The 17,227-nt window shown below is 42.8% G+C and overlaps 1 protein-coding gene across 2 annotated transcripts in view; it reads left to right on the top strand.

The window, feature by feature from the left end:
• Positions 1-17,227, top strand: part of EPB41L3 (erythrocyte membrane protein band 4.1 like 3) — a 237,586-nt gene that overhangs the window by 67,238 nt on the left and 153,121 nt on the right. Inside the window, exon 1 of one of the 2 annotated variants that reach the window (XM_040479319.1) lies at positions 16,863-17,042. The exons of the other annotated variant lie outside the window; for it this stretch is intronic. The gene's annotated coding sequence lies outside the window, so the exon portion shown is untranslated. Of the gene's footprint in view, positions 1-16,862; positions 17,043-17,227 lie in introns of those variants that run through there. 2 annotated transcript variants of the gene reach the window in all.

Raw genomic sequence — 17,227 nt, 5'->3', positions numbered from 1 at the left:
TGGCTCCTGTGTTCTTTCTATATGCCCTCTTTAGCACTTCTTTACGTTATGGCACCACAGGATGCACCGGGCTTACCAAATGGAGCAAAGTTTAAAAATTAATTACAACTGTATTTGAAAAATAGTACTTCTCATTGGACATTCCATTCGGTGTGTCGCTGGCCTTTTAGACGTTTGGCACTTCTCGTGAAGGATTTGCCTTGTATGGCCATAAGAAAACCACAGAAGATAGTAAGCTCTTTGTTTTCCTTTTTCCCCCAATGTAAAGTCTTGAAAATTACTATGTAAAGTATGGAATGTAACATTCAAGTCACATAACAACGCCTGCCATTTAATTTCCTTTCAATAAATGTGCAAATGTTCCTTTTCCTGATCAATGTACCCGAACAAATGTAGATTTTTGGAAGGGTGCAGCAGGGCATCCTGCAGTGTTCTCTAGAACTTTTAGGATCTGTGTGCTTAATTCCCCTATTTAGATGAATTTGTACTTTACCTGAGGCTTTGCCTTAGTTCAGTAACTGGCTGTCTCTTCCTACAAAGTGAATTAAATTTGAAACAGTTAAAATTACAAAGTTGCTCTTAGCAGGTAGATTGTGCTGCCGAAATTGTGTAGTCTTTCCAAATGTTTCTCTGGGGGAGCTTTTTCTGAGAAATTAATTTTAAGGTAGGGATGAGGATTCTTCACTCTCAAAGCTCCAGAAATCTAGATTGGTGTGGATTGGGACGTTCTCCACCTGTCACTCATCATCGTTGCTATGCCATTAATCAAGGGAACCCATCTAATTTTAAATTTAGCTTTAATCAGCTCTTGTGCTATTTCCATTTTTATATCACCCATTTATACAAACACCTTAGATTACTTTCAGCATCTCTTTAAATCAGAATTCCAGAAAAACCTAGTCCAGCACACCGATTCTGGGAGGATTTATAGGGAAAGGAGCATTTGGGGGAAGCTCAATGGAGTTACATCTGTTTTTACACTGGGATGGTATCATAGTGTTTGAGCCAAAGATCACAATAAGATGAAAAGAAAAATCAATAAAAAGTTAGGCTAAATAACATATTCATGCTGTAGAACACATGAAGGCAAAATTTTATTTTATTTTTCGTTTTATTTTTTAGTTTTTGTAAGTAGGCTTCACGCCCAGCATGGAGCCTAACACAGGGCTCGAACACACAACCCTGAGACCAAGACTGGAGCTGCAATCAAGAGTTGGGTGCTTAACCAACTGAGCCACCCCCACACCCTGCCAAATTTTAAATATGATATAACCATTGTCATGATAGAGATGCCATATAATGAATTTTCTCTGGTCTTAATAGAAAAATATGTCAATTATGTAGGCGAAAAACATTTTATTTAGATCGCATATAAAGAATCTGAGATAGTAATTAACTGTTAGGGATTCTGTTTAGTCTTCCCAGACTTTCCTAGCGAGGTAACCAAGTAAATGTTGCATGATTCGCATGAACCGCATGAGGGTTTCAAATGAAACCCAGTAACTGTGAATTCATGAACATTTACATCCATGAGTTCATTTGTAGATTGCTTATTTGGAACTCAGCCGACATCTTCCCACAGAAAGACTATCTTCGTGGTTGTCTTCCCAGGTAATTGGACAAAAGCCTCTTTCGTCCACGATACATTTAACGTCTGGATGAACTGGAGTATGTTAATTATACCAAATTGCCATTTTTTGTATTGCTGCTATGAAGCTTTGCCGTTAGGGTCCTACCTCCGGTGACTGTTGAGTAAGCTAGGAGTTCACAGAAAGCCCCAATGTAACATGCTCTCTCGTTCTCATTGTAAGGTGGGGGAAAAGCAGGGCTCTGATGGCAAAAGTAGAGGCTTCCTATAGTTAGGGTACATAATCCAGAATACCCGTCACTCCGTCTCTCTCATTTTGTATAAAATCGGCATTCTAAATGAAGAAACCAGGGAAAATTTCCCTCTGCATTACTTTGTAAATAGGGGGGGTTAATACGTCCAGATCTAATGATATGAGAACATTCCATGGTAGAAAACACTATCTATCATCCACTCTATTGATCTGCAGCTTTAGACCGACTGTGGCTGCCTCCACTTCATAAAAATGAAACTGTAGTAGGCAAATATTTTGAAGATCACAAAGTTCTCTACAGGGAAAAGAAAGTGTTTATTCACCTTCCTAAGGAGTATATGCCAAATTATTGTTTTTTTGAAGGATTCTACAGAAATGGTCCTGGAAACGTTCCACTTTAGCAACTATCATTTAATGAATTTCAGACACTGTGTAATGTTGGCAAGGAAAATCCTCCTAAAGCTCAAAAAACTCATACCTGATGTAGGGTAATTGAATTAAAGCACTATTGGGAAAGACTAAGTACACTTATAGAATATGAATGTCTGTCCTGCTGTACCCTCTCCCAGATGATGATGCTTAGAAAATTAATGTATTTTTACATAAATATGAGTAATAATAGCTAACATTTATTATGTGCTGGGCACAACCGGAAGAGCTTAACATGTTTGATTCTCATGCAACCCCACGAAAAGGGTGATGTGGTCATCCCCACTTTGCAACTAAGATACGGAAGCCCTGAAGAATAACTTACTCCAGAGCCAGCAGATTCCAGAGCCAGGTTTAAACTCAGCTCCTAAACACCTCGGCTGTGCAGTTTCTATATAATTAAATATAATACATAATTATTCTATTCACTACCAGCTTAAAGTTTCCATATAAGCATAACGGTATCTGGATACGAATGCCATTATTCGTTGCTCATTTCGAGGTTTTTATTAGGCTCATTTCTGCCTCCTCTTGGAAAGGGTCTCATAATGGTTCCCCTAGGCATTGGGGATTTCTGTACATTTGCAAAGCCCTCTTCCTAGTGGTTTAGGCCCTAGGCTCCATTAATCTTGCATACTTGTTTGCAGTGTTTTTGTATCAATTAAAGGAAGCATGAGCATTACATGATAAATTAAAAAAAAAAACAAATATATCAGAGTACATTCATTCAAAGGATTGATGACTTCTTGGAAAGGAGAGATATTCAAGTAAATACCTCCATGCAGGTCAGTACAGTTCTACTGTTTACCTGGTTATGACCATGAGCAGTTACCTAACCTCTCACCTGTAAGATGGGTATAATAGACTTAAGGGTTTTTTGTTTTTGTTTTTGTTTTTTGAATCTGGAGTGATAGAATGTGTGTAAAAGGGCTTAAGAGTGCCTGGCAGATAGTAAGCACCTAATAAATGATAGTTATTTTTACAGGTGAAGATGACTGTGTTGTTCAAGATCTTTTTGGAACTACTCTTTGAACCTCCTTCCAAGTTGGCATGTTAAACTCTTCCAAGAATTCTGTTGAGTGTGCTTACGGTTAAAACTTAGGGTTTTGGTTTCGTTTGGTTTGGGTCCGACGTCCGATGACCCTGACTCTAGCTGACCTCCTCATTCATTAGCTTGGTGCGAAATCATTTTGTCTCCCTCAAAACAAACAAACAAACAAAAACAAAACAACAATAATCCATTTCACCAACATGAGTACTCGCAGTTTTTGAAGTGATTGCCCCATAATGAGGCACATGCTTTTAAAAGAACTTCTCAAATAAGTGCCTTAAAAATGCTTCTCACCATGGCTGCAAGACTGGAAAGAGAAAACAAGAGAGTAGGACCCGCACACGTGTTACTGTGTAAGTTCTTTATTTGGACCCATGAGTCTGTTCCCTGCGAGCAGATGGGGTTTTCCTGCGCTTACCCCATTTCCATCGGGCAGTGTGACCAAGTCAGCAGCCCCAGCAGATTAGCTATTAAGGGCTCTCGCTGCTTCTTTCCCAGCTCATCTGTGGAGTTACAGGTTCAACACCCGCTTCTCCCTACCACCCTGAGGGTTGAGGGCCATCCTCCTTCACTTTGTCAAGTGGGCTGGTTCTCCAAGGGCCCCACTGCTCTGCTTCTGCATCCTGAAGTCCCCTGAGGTGCCACGAAGGGAGGAGGGGATCCCAGGGCCCTCTGGGCCTCGGGGGGGCTGAGGAGGGTGGCCAACAGGTATTATTGTGAGCTGCCCTCATAACTGCAATACCATTGTATGACACTTCCGTTTACTAAGTGCTTTTTAAATCAATTAGTTCATTTAATCCTCTCAATAGTCCTTGAAGCAGGTTTAGTCATTCAGTTTAGAAATGAGAAAGGAGATACACGGAGATGAAGCAACACGCTCCAAGCCGAGGTTAGGGCGCTGGCGCACGGGAGAGCCCGCAGGCTGACTCCAGGCCCCGTGCTCCGTCCCCCACGTGGGGCCACGGGCGGACGCAGAGACTCAGGGTCTGCCCGGCTTTCCCTCAGCCCATCCCTGAGGTCTGATGTATAAATGTCTCATTTTCCTGCCCTTCAGGTTAACAGGATTAATCGCTGACATCCAGAGAGCCAATGGGATTCAGTAGTGAAGTCCAGAGGCCGACGCTCTCCTCTGAGGGAGAGTTGGGTCACCCTCCCTCCTAGACCGGCAACATTTCAGGTGTCAAATGTTCCTACTTCAGCCATGCTGCTAGGTGTGTTTCTCCATGGCAAGGTTTTTGTTTCTCCTCAGTCCCTGTTTGCAAATGATACAGATAAATATTTGAGTGCCCCCTATGAACCTTATTGAAGTGTCCAAGATCTGAAAAGCCTTGTTGATTTGGGGTCTATGCTTCTCATTTTCCTTTGTGTCACGCAGAAGTAGAGGGCCCCTCGCAACCACCTGCACAGGCAGCCACCTAAGTATATGGATTGAGGTGTTTCCAGTAATGACAGTCCACTGGTGTTGATTTCTCATAGACGGTCGCGGACTGTCTCCTACGTGCCAGGAGGTGTGCTAGTTGGGGACATACTGGTAAGCAGAAGCAATGCCGTCCTCAATCTCATGAAGGGAGACAATCTCATGAAGTTCCTTCGGAAATCACACACATACACGCACACACATACACAAGCACAATGCATTGTTGCAGTGGAGGCAATGCTGGAAAACAGAGGGACTGGTGCTATCAGAGCCCCTAATGGGGATATGTGACCTAGTTAGGGAATGGAAAAGGGGAATGGAAAAGTGGCCAGTCGGCTCAGAGCAGAGTTAGGGGTATGGTTCAGGAGCCTGGAGAGGACTCAAGGCATTGAAGCTGTATTTGTGGGTCTTGTCCTCACCCTGGAACAGTGGGATGGGAATGTTCAAAGCAGGGGGCCACCGCATCGGCCTTACAGCTCTGAGAGTTTAAGCATGTTGGGGTGGGTGGGGGGAGGCTGGATTAGAAATCTGACAAGAGATTATTATAGAACGGAGGGCAAGGATGGGGCGATGTGGACAGATCCAGGAGATGAAGGTAAAATGCAAAGGAGTTGGTAATAGATCTGATAAAGGGGTTGAAACAGAGCAGGTGCCAGGAAGAGACCAGGGTTTCTAACTTTCTAACTTTCGTGACTGAAGATTCACTAAGCTCTCTACTACCTAGTGCTAGGAGTTTTTTCAGGTTTTTTTTTTTAAAGGGTTAATGTGTCATGCTGTGCATTCTGGAAAATACAAATATGAGTAAGAGATACTCGCTGCCCACATCCCCCCCCCCCAGAACTTGCAGTATAGCCCTGGGGGGCAGGGAGAGTGGTTGAGATACTCTGTCTCCTAAAATTTATTTAAATTATGGCTGTTTCATAAAGTTGGCAATGGTCACACACACAGATCTTCCTTCCAGGGGGGTGGAGGCCTTAGAACTTGGGTGCCCTGGTAGACGAAGAGCCTGGGAATGAGGAGACATTCTTGGCAGAGGAAGGAATGGCCTGATGACCTTGGAAAGGCACCGTGAATCACTGAATAAAACGTTAATGCAGACCAAATGGAAAAACACAGTACAGGCTTCAAGCTTGAACTTACAGAATTGAGAACTCATCTTTCATGGGCATGCCAAGTACAATCAAAAGAAGTGAGCCATTTATTGGGCACAAGTGGGATGAGAGTGATTTGTGAAGACAGAGGGTACGTTGCAACTTCTTTTCCTCCAGCAGCCTCTTAAAAGTATTCACTGCCCGATCATTGCTAAATCTTTATAAGTATCACCATGGCAACCATTGATATGAAAAATAATATTAGCCTGGACACTTCCGCTTCGGTTGATCTGACATTTTCCGCCACGATGGTCAATTTCATTGTTTGTGCAGATGAGTAAGGAGGATCCTGCTTGGATCCTGTCAGATTTTCTTTTGTCCTGGGAAGATGAATGCTGGTTAAACCCACCTGGATGTTAATGACCCAGCGCCATTTTGGGGAGGGGTGGCTTTACCATCTTTTCATCTCTGGGGACGTGGTGGGAGGCGCACCCGACTGCTGTCATCTGTGTTGGTTCAGGGGTGAGGATGGAGAGTGCTTTAGGGTGGTTGGGAGATTTTGCCGAAATCACTTCCACCAGTGGGCGTGGAGGAGGGACGCTGCATAGAACGATGCACACACTTCTATCATAGGCCCACTTCTTTCTTGTGTTTAGTTTCTTCCTGCTGAAGCTCTTCCTTCTAGTGTCTAAAACCAATCTGGGGCACCTGACTCCTCAATTCTGTATTTTCTATTCCTCTAATCACTCTTCTCCCCAGAGTCCCACATTTTATAATCCCTACTGCTTTCTTCATTCCTTCATCCAACAAATGCACGTTGAATGCCTTCCCTACACCAGGCACTGTTCTAGGTAGCTGGGACACCCGTGAAGAGGGACCCAGAACCCGTCTTTGTGGGACTTAAGCTGAATGGTGGGAGACAGGCAATAAATATAATAAATAAGGAAATGGTGAGTATGTTCGGTGATAAGGGGAACCAAGTGGATAAGGGGTAGGAGTGCTGGGGTGGCCCAGGCCGAGATTTAATAAGGTTATCGGGGTAGGCCCTTTCGAGAAAGTGATACATGAGCAGGCACGAAGGAGGTGAGGATGTTGGCGCAGGACGGAGAGAAGCCTGCTCATCTGAAGAGCTGCAGGGTCAGGGTGAGTGAGACAGGCAGTGTGGATAGGAGATGTGCTCAGACGGTAGTGTGAGATAGCATGCAGTGGGATGATGCAGGTCCGGGGGCCTTTGGGGCCTTTGTAGGTATGTGTATGACTGACATGATCTGGTTTGTTCTAGTGGGATCACAACACCTCTTTGGAGAATGACTAGAAAGGACCCAGGTGCAGAAGAGAGAAATGCGGCGAGGCTGTTGCAAGAACCAGACAAGGGACAATGGTGGCTTGCGTCACAGCGCTAGTGGTGGGGGTGAAGAAAAGTGGTTAGATTCTGGATAAATTTTGAAGGTAGGGCCACTAGGATTTACCGAGGGATCGGAGAATTCCCCTTTGGTCTTTTTCTCAAGCTGTAAGGAGTAGGACAATGCTCTTGCTTAGTAAAATTGATACAAATCTATATAGGAATTCCACTCATGCTACCACTAAAATTGACTGGTCCCAGATGTGTGACTAAGGGCAAGTTCGTTAGCTGCTCAGTGGCCTCAGTTTTATCCTTCCTAAAATATGGACCATAAGAGCTCCTGCCTCATAAAACGGTGAGGAATGAAGAGAAAATACACATATGAAGTGCTTAAAATCGTGTGGCGTATACTGTATTAAAGAAAAGTTAACAGTAATGGTTATTATTTTATTAGCATTTGCCTTATGTTCTTTCTTCTTAAACTATAAACGACCTGAGTATTTTTTTCCTATATTAGCGTTCTTAGAGACCTTTCAGAGAACTTTTCTGTTCTCTAAAATGTCCCTGGTAGTAGAAAGTCATTCCTTAACTCAGTGCTTGTCTGCATTCATAGTGAATGCAATGTTTCTCATTGAAGTGCACGATTTCATGAAATCTAACCAAATACGTATGTATGCGTGTGGATTTGGCTCTCTAGTTAGAGACCTTACAGGTCCAGCCTGTAAGGAGCCAGATCACCCAAGACCATCCTGGTCCTACTGGCCATCCTGTAACCCTGGACACGTTGAACCTGCTTCTGCTTCATTTCCCCATTCTCTATAATAGGGGGGATCAGAGAATCTAACTCCCAAGGTTCTTGTGATGGTGAAAGGTAGTCTCATAGAACAAGAGCTTGTAAAACAGCTCTCGCACAAAAAAAAAAAAAAAAAAAAAAAAAAATGATCAAAACATTTTGACTCTTGGTACAAATAATGATCCCTGGGCTGGGTGCCATGATGTACTATCCCAGGGCCTGCCTGAACCCTCCTGGGGAAAATGGCTAGCTCCCATTCATAAAACATTAGCATTATATTTATTTAGACATGATTTCCTATAGACCCCTCTAATTTTTTCAAATATTTTTTATGTGTTTCAGCAAAAAGTACATGCTGGAAACGTCTATTAATTTATCACTTAAGATAGTCATGAGTGCTCCTGTGTATTTTCTCTGTCTCACACAAGAACTTGGAATAAAACCATGAATGATAATTTTTTCTTTGGAGTGTTTGAAGAGCTGTTGAAATCTTCATCATGATATTCAGTGTGTTAGGAGTTCTTTATGCCTGTTGTTAAATATGCCATCACTTTACTGACACATTACAATGAAGTGGGCAGCCAGCTATAGTAATGGGTTTCCCCTGAAAAGTGTGAGTACCAGCAAATCTGATGGTAGGCATGACCAGGAAACCAAATGTGTTCAAAAAACCAGCTCGTTTTATAGAGGATAATGGGTACATGCATGTGTAATCCAATGGTTTTTATCAAGTACTTCAGGTAGTTCTTCAAAGGACATGAATAGGTAGCCAATATCTGCTAATTAATTAATTATTAATAATTTATATTAATTCTATTAACATTTCCTTTTATGGCACCTTTCTTTTGAAGAATTATGAATATTCAATTTTGTGATTTTTACTCCTCTTCTTCCACTCTGACTACACATAAAATTCATTTGGAAAAGGTTAAAAAAAATACTGATACCTGGGTGTTACTTTCTAAAGGTTCTGATCTAATTGGTTTAGGGTAGCTCTCAGGCATCAGTATTTTAAAATTGTATTTTTAATTTAAGCTTTTTATTATAAAATATGTCAAATGTACACAAGGTAAAGAGAATTGTAAGAATAAGCCCATATGTATCTATCACCCAGGCATGATAGTGAACTTCGGTTGCTATCTTTTTGGGGTGCCTATGTGGCTCAGTTAGTTGAGCGTGGAACTCTTGATTTTCAGCTTAGGTCATGATCCTAGGGTCGTGGGCTCAGGCCCCATGTCAGACTCCGCACTGAGTGTGGACGGTACTTGGGATTTTTCTCTCTCTCTCTCTCTCTCTCAGAAGATAAAGAAAGGAATACATGAAGTTTAGTTGCTGTTTTTTAAGTGTTCCTGTAAGTGATTCTTCTAATGTATAGGCATGGTTGAGAACTATCACATGATTCTGTTTTTTTAATGTTGATTTCTTTTGAGAGGGGATAGGGGCAGAGAGAGAGGGAGAGAGAGAGTCCCAAGCAGGCTCTGCACTGTCAGTGCAGAGCCCAACGCATGGCTCCATCTCCCAACCCCTGAGACTACGAACTGAGCTGACATCAAGAGTCGGTCACTTTGACTGGGCCACCCAGGCGCCGCCCCCCCATCACATTCTTCTAATAAAATAGAAAATGGAAGGAATAATTTCAATGCATATTGATAACAAGAAAAGCTGAAATTTGCCCAAGGCCACATCATGATTTTAATGTATCATCTAGTATTCTGTTCATTGAGCCCTAATGGTGTTCATGGACATATATGTAATATGGTAGGTGTATGCCTGATTTTGTTAAACAGTGGAATAATTTGGGAATGGGCATTGAAACACCTGGAAAAAATTCAGGAAAAGGCTTGAAATATAATGGTTTCCTAGGTAGAATTTTTATACCTTGACTCAGTATCATCCTCGGCCACCTAAGGTCACTCTGCAAAACCTGGCTCAGAGATAAGAAGGGTCTGATGAGTAAGGGTAGGACAAGTAGATTAAATTTATTAAGCAGAGAAAACATGTGGGAGTGGAATGGATGGTGGATACTGTCATCAGATTCGCAGAGAAAAAGCCCTAAGCCAATGGCAAATGAATCTCAACCTATAGCAAAGAAGTTTTGTCGGAAATGCCATAACATGTAAATATATATCAATCTGTGTGTTTTAATGAAGTCAACGTTTGAGGTTCTACCTCAACAGTGAGGCATTGTGGACAATTCCTGGTTTCTGAGTGGCAAACACTTGGAAAACAATTTGATCTCAGAGTTGGACATAACTTTAAACATGACATTGCCAAAGTGTCATGTTTGGCATGACGGAGGACTCTATTCTGGGGCAATACTGACATTATGGTATCTCTTTGAACATTCTAGGCGGAGAGCCTACTGCTCATAAGATAGCCTGATGCACATTTCAATAGCAACCCTCTTTTATTGAGCTGAAATCTCCTCATTCTTTAACATCTCTTTTCATGAAAGAAAATATTTCTGATGCCCCCAATGCTGTCTTGTTACCTAAATATATGTAGATGTAGTGCTAGAATACAATTTTTCATGCTTCTAAGTCTCATCGACTATAAAATTAAAAGAACCTTATGAAGCCATATGAAAAATGTAAGACCCTTACAGTAAACCATTAATTTAATGGGATTAATGATACTGTTTTTCTGAAACAAAATTCTTCAGGTTGTACTTAAGGGTAGAAAGATATAGCCTCTGGTCAATTTCTTTATTTATTGTTCATTAGTTTCCACTCATCAGTGCAGGGGGTGTCTGTTTGCATATGTATGTTATACCAGAATGTATTCATAATTGAAAGTCTCCCTTTGCAGGGTTTGAGATTGTCAAGTCTCACACTTAACCAAAACTGCCAGCAATTAGTTCTCCATTTCCTGTTTTAATGAGACATCCCTTGGCAACTTTGTAAAGATGTTTTGTGCACTTGGAAATTAAGGTCAGAGTTGTAGTTTTACTGCAATCTTCAACAAATGGGCATCTAATCCAATTATTGCTGGAATTGGGTACAGAACAATCTTTCATTGTTATTTATTACTATACTTACTGCTAATGAACTGCTGTTGCAAATTGATGCATACGACAGGATCCAAGCAATAACTCTTGCAAAGTGCGTGCTGACTCGTAGCGTAGACTCCCTTTAGTTCTGCTCACCTCTATGCCTGAATGAGGCTAACCTCCCACCGCTTGTCTCTGTTCCAACTTCTAGGAAACATCTGGCCTAATACTACACTAACTTCGTCACCTGCAGGATTATTGTTGTGTGCTGGTCTCCTGGGTCCTGGGACCTTGTTAAAAGTGCCTGCTCTCTGGACTCCAGAGGTTCTTTTTTTTTTTTTTTCTTTTTTTTTTTTACTTTTATTTTTGAGAGAGAGAAAGAGACAGAGCACGAGGTGGGGAGGGGCTAGAGAGAGAGGAAGGAGACGGCAGACACAGATCCAAAGCAGGCTCCAGGCTCTGAGCTGTCAGCACAGAGCCCGACGCAGGGCTCGAACTCACGCACCCCAAGATCATGATCTGAGCCAAAGTTGGATGCTTAACTGATTAAGCCACTCAGGCACCTCCAAAGATTCCGCTTTGCTTAGTCTAAGGCTGGACCCAAGAATGGGTGGTATTAACAAGCACTCTGAGTGATTCTAATGTAATTAGTGTGAATACTTTTATGACTCTCCAAGATTATTGTTGACATGAAAAGCATAAAATTTCAGCTCTTTCCAAACAACCTGGATTCAGAAACTCTGGCATCCTTCTCAGATTTGCTATCAGCTGCAAATAAGCCCACCTTGCATGTTCCAAGTTCACCTTGAACAGGAAAGAGTCAATAGCAGAAGCTTTTTAAAAAATGGCTTTGACCTATTAAACACCAGATTTATTTCTGGGGCGCCTGGGTGGCGCAGTCGGTTAAGCGTCCGACTTCAGCTCAGGTCACGATCTCGCGGTCCGTGAGTTCGAGCCCCGCGTCGGGCTCTGGGCTGATGACTCAGAGCCTGGAGCCTGTTTCCGATTCTGTGTCTCCCTCTCTCTCTGCCCCTCCCCCGTTCATGCTCTGTCTCTCTCTGTCCCAAAAATAAATAAACGTTCAAAAAAAAAGAAAATTTAAAAAAACAAAAACAAAAAAAAACCACACCAGATTTATTTCAAGGGACACAGATATTCTAGATGATATTTTCCTTGATTCCCAGAATATTCTAGATGCTGTGGACTAGAGTGGAATCACATTTTCAGGTTGTACCCATGCAGTTAAAGTATGTAAGTACAGTGAGGTAATTGGAAAGGGAAAAAAAAAAGTGCTGGAAAGCAGGAATCAAATTAAAAAGCAAAGCTGACATTTTTCTTGGTGTAGTTCTAGCTGTGTACCTCTTAATTTATAAAGTTAATGATGGCGTGTTTGCCTGAAGAGGGTAACATTAACCTGGAGACAAAGTTAAGTTAATAAACCAGACATATGAATGCGTCTTATTACCCGGTTTTTTTTCTTCTTCAGCTAATTCTTGTTGATTGCTGTTAGGAAAAAAATATAATAGCTGGTTAGGATTATTTACAACTTTATAGGAGACTGAGAGGCTTGCTGGCATTTATTTTACGTCCTTTGGGGCAAAGTGATTGAAATGTTAAGTGTCTTAGTATAACCCAATATCGATCATGTTTGATATATCACAGTAGTCTCAGATGGTGATAGTTTGGGAGTTGAATTTAGCAATTTTATAGGTTACCAACTTCCATTCTTTATATTTTGCCATTATATATAAACTGGCCAAATATAGTCTTAATGGATTTTTATTTTTACTTAAGGGGAGAAGAGAATTGAGCATTTAAACCTTATAAAGAACCAAGGATTAGAATAACCTTAAATTTTTTTTAATTATTCTATTTAAAAGTGCTGAGATTTCTAAAATTTACTTGAAATGGAAAAAGTAAAAAAAAAAAAAAAACTGGGGCGCCTGGGTGGCGCAGTCGGTTAAGCGTCCGACTTCAACCAGGTCACGATCTCGCGGTCCGTGAGTTCGAGCCCCGCGTCGGGCTCTGGGACGATGGCTCAGAGCCTGGAGCCTGTTTCCGATTCTGTGTCTCCCTCTCTCTCTGCCCCTCCCCCGTTCATGCTCTGTCTCTCTCTGTCCCAAAAATAAATAAACGTTGAAAAAAAAAATTAAAAAAAAAAAAAAACTTAGTAAGTTTTTGTATATTTTAATACAGTGGAATTTACACAATATGGATTGGCCCTACCTTTATGACTAATATTTTTACAAGAGTATAACATAAAGACAGAAAGGAGGCAAATATGAAATTCTGATGAATAGGAGTGATTTTTTAAAGTGATGTGTAGGCATGTCTAAACTTGCTTCTTCGCATGTGTACATATTTTTGTACATTTTATGCTGCATTTATAATTATTGGTGGTTTTTTTACTTCATTTTGCATCTGTGCTCTGCATGTATACAGACCCCAGAAATGATGTATACAAACCCTGAATGAAGACAGCATCTGGAAGCTTTAACGAGCTATAAACTTGACACTATTCTGAAACCCCAGAAATTCCTAAACAAATTTTTATTTCATTAGAATAAGCTTGTTGCTTTTGAATGAGGCATTAATCCCCATACGTCCCTTATTTGTTGTCCCTGGTAAGGCTGTGGCTGAAGACTTTGTATCCTGATTTCAAGGACTTGATATGCAATTCAGGCGCCTGACATTATCCTGAGCATACAACACGCCTTAACTAGTTACTGCAAATGTGGCTAACATTTTACTAAAGCATTCTAGGTTGAAAAACAGTCGACTTGAAGTGCTGGAGAATACGGAAGTTTTAAAAAGTATCACAGTGCTTTATGTGATGGTAGTCTGAGGTTGTCAAAGAAGGCAAATGAGTGTTGCATGTCTGTTAGAGTTTCGTAGGGTTTGGTGGGTCTTTGATACTCTTCTAAGCCTCATGCTGGAGGGCAAAGTTCTGATGTATTCACTGGACAGATTCTTTACCATTTCTTTCTGGGGTCTTGTTGATGAGGCTGACCGTAGGGCCGTGATACAATCTGCAAATTCTGCCCTTGCCGTGGCTATCGGGTTGGAGTTCTCTTTGCTCAACAGATAGCAGAGCAGAATACCGATACCAATGAGTCAGTGTGCTGATGACACCCGTGGTTGGGTAGAGGTTTGGGGACATCCTGTTTCTATGGTTTGGGGTGAAGTTTCACACACGTCTTTTACCAGAAGTTAGCTATACCCCTTTTCTCTGTACCATGGCTAGATATCTAGATGGCTTGTTGGCCTTCAGTAATATATTCTGTGTGGAGTAGAATAATTTATTCTACTAGATGGATGTGGCAGGGTAAGCCTTAGTACGGTGCTTGAGACCAGAACAGGCATCCTGAGACTTGGGCTGGAGTCATGGAATCCTTGCCCACGTTTCTTGGATTATTTCGGTGGACAGAGTAAACTGGGAATCTGACGGACTGGGTTTGCAGGACAAATCTGCACTAACTCTGGGACTGTGTGAAAGGTATTCCCTCAACCTAAGAGCTGCATTTCTGTAACTTACTGGCAAAGCACCAGAAGGGGTTTCATACTGGTAAGAATAAGGGCTTCTCTAGGGTGACAGGTGGCTTCATTTTTGGTAGTAAGAGGGATGCAAGGAGAAGTTAGTCTTTACGAAAGAAAGCAAATCCAACTGTAATGGGATCATCACCCTGCTTTCTACTTAATTTTGTTCCTTTCCTTCTCTTTTCCATGTAGAAAAGCACATAATTAAGTTTCCCGATAAGAGTTAAAAAAGGTTTTCCGTTATTGCTTTTGCTCAGCAGGTATTGACAAGTGATCGTGTCTTTTTATTTTATAGACCCCTAGTATTTTTGAAGCATAAGGAATGTTGGAGACAGTCTCTTATATCATACATGAGGAAACTCAGCCCTCAAATATAGTGACAATTGAGCCCATTGGTCAACATCCATTTATTTAGCAAAAATGTTCAGGGCTTGGCTTGCAATGTGCTCAGTGAGGCACTGTGGGGAGACAGAGAGGACTATGAGGGGCTCCTGCATGATATTAGTAAGGTAGAAGTAAACATTTATTACAGAGATGGGAGCATGTTACCGGTAGGGCTGAATGCTGTACATGAGTTTTTGTTTGGTATTTTTCTATCTGTGCTAGGAAAAACAAAAAAGACAAGCTGAGAGCCAAAGATTTGCATAGCAGTGGTTTCCCAGATTTACTGTTTAACTATGAAGCAGTATGGTTTTTACTCCAAAATTTGAATTCGTGGGATATTAGGATAATTAGCTAGGTACTTCTAACTTTTAAAAAAATAGTATTTAGTATTCTCACATTTTCTCCCAAGAAAATAGACATCTGTACGTTTTTGCTGATTTTCTCCATCACCAGAAAGAATACGATTTGTGAATCAAGGAGAAAACAGTTTGCTTTCGATTTAAAAAAAAAAAAAAAACCCAGCAGAAATATGGCAATAAAGTGAATGAAAATATGAAGCCATCTGTGTCTGAAATGATAATGTCAACTTGGTTTTTGTTGTAAACAATACAATTTGTTCAAGTCCACTTCTAAAGGAGAGCGCTTCACACAAACATGGAGGAAAAGCCTTTCTTCATTCACAGATCTGACATGCCACAAAGCCATATACGTACAAATCTGGTATGTGCTCTCCTGTAGCCCAGACAGAAAATTAATACAGGTAGTCCCCAGATATATCTTCCAGGATTTGAACTATCACCTTTATCTGTCACTTGACACTTCAGGTCCTTGTTACCCGTGACACTTGAGGCAATGCCAACATCGCTTCCTATCAGCGTCTTGTATTTGCCTATGCATTCTCCAGGTCACCAGCTTCTTTTTCCTTTGACAGAACTTAAGCCACATTCTCTTGCTTCGATTTTCCCAAAGCTGCACATCTCCCACAGGACACAGGTTCAGAGACTCCATAGCAACATAGCAACCGTGATTTTCCAACCTTCTCTCCCGCGCCACCTGAAAAATGCCCCCCTCCCCTTTTCTAGAGCTTTTGCCCTGTCCTAGAAACCCAGGCCAAGTCTCCCCACCTCCAGAGGCTTCACTGACAGACCAAGCCTGTTAATCTCGGCCACAGGCTTTGATTCTGCACCACATCTTTGGCACCCAATAGTAAATGCCATAGTTTCGTGAATCCATCACCCGCCTCTCTCCCCTTAAGTGAGAGGCTGCGTTCCAGAAAGGGTGACCAGGAATATTTAAAGAGGGCCTTAAACACTTTAGTAAATATGCCTTGGCTGCTTGGCTGGAGCTTAGGTGTTGTGACCCTACTCAGAATAATTTCTTTCACTTGTAAATCAGAGCATCCGCCCCCTCCTCTCCCTTGCTGCTGAAAGCCTGGCCGATAATGACTTAACTTCCCTGAAAGACTTGGAAGCTTGGGAGACCACCTGTAACTTGTAGACTTCTATGGTGGGAGGTGGGAGTCAGGAGGCGGGAGCTACCAAAAGACAGAAAACCTCTCCCGTCTCCCCCTTTTAATTCAAGTGTTCCCTATTAGCTTAATATTTCTTGAACACCCACCTGAGCAAGAGGCCACCAATTTGAATTTTATCTTTAAAAAAAAAAAAAAAAAGGAACATTACTGCAGTCCCTGAGCCTATAAATTACTCACCTGCTGGTCGGGACACCCTCCCCCCCCGCTCTCACAGGGACTGTCTGGGAGGCGTGAGGAGGGGACAGAGAGCCGGGGCAGTAATCTCAACTGGAGACCCAAAGGCTAACGCTATTGGCGACTGTCTCGAGGCGTTGTCCCCGCGTCTGCTACCCCTGCGCCAGGATGGAGGGGCCAGTTACAACCTAACTGTCCTAAAGTGCCGCGGTGGCCCCCGCCCCCGCAGCTGGGAGGCGAAGGCAGGACGCCGCTGGCTTGCTCTGCGCCGGCTCTGGGCGTGTGCCCCCGCCGCAGCTCCGCGGAGCCTCCGAGCCGCCTGCAAAGGGGGGCGGGGAGCGGCGGCGAGCAGCCCGCGTCTGCGGCTTCCTCCCCACGCCCGAGCCTCCTGCGCACAGCCGGGAGGACGCGAGCCCGAGCCTCGTCCCCACGCCGCGGCGCGCGGGCTCCCTGCCCAGCCGAGGTAACTTTTCTGGCCGCCGGAGCGGGGGGATCCGAGGGGGGTCTCCGGCTTGAGAGGCGCGGAGGACGAGCCGGAGGCCGGGGGGCGAGGCGCGCGGGGTGCGCGGCTGACGCGTGGCTCCGGCGCCGCACGGCCGCCCGAACTGCGGGAGCCCGGCCCCGGAACCCGCCTGCCCTCCGGCCGGG

Source organism: Herpailurus yagouaroundi, unplaced genomic scaffold (assembly GCF_014898765.1).
Source record: "Herpailurus yagouaroundi ecotype Mexico unplaced genomic scaffold, PumYag 142, whole genome shotgun sequence".
Lineage (NCBI taxonomy): Eukaryota > Metazoa > Chordata > Mammalia > Carnivora > Felidae > Herpailurus > Herpailurus yagouaroundi.
Note: the sequence above shows the minus strand (reverse complement) of the source record. Positions and strands in the feature narration are given on the sequence as shown.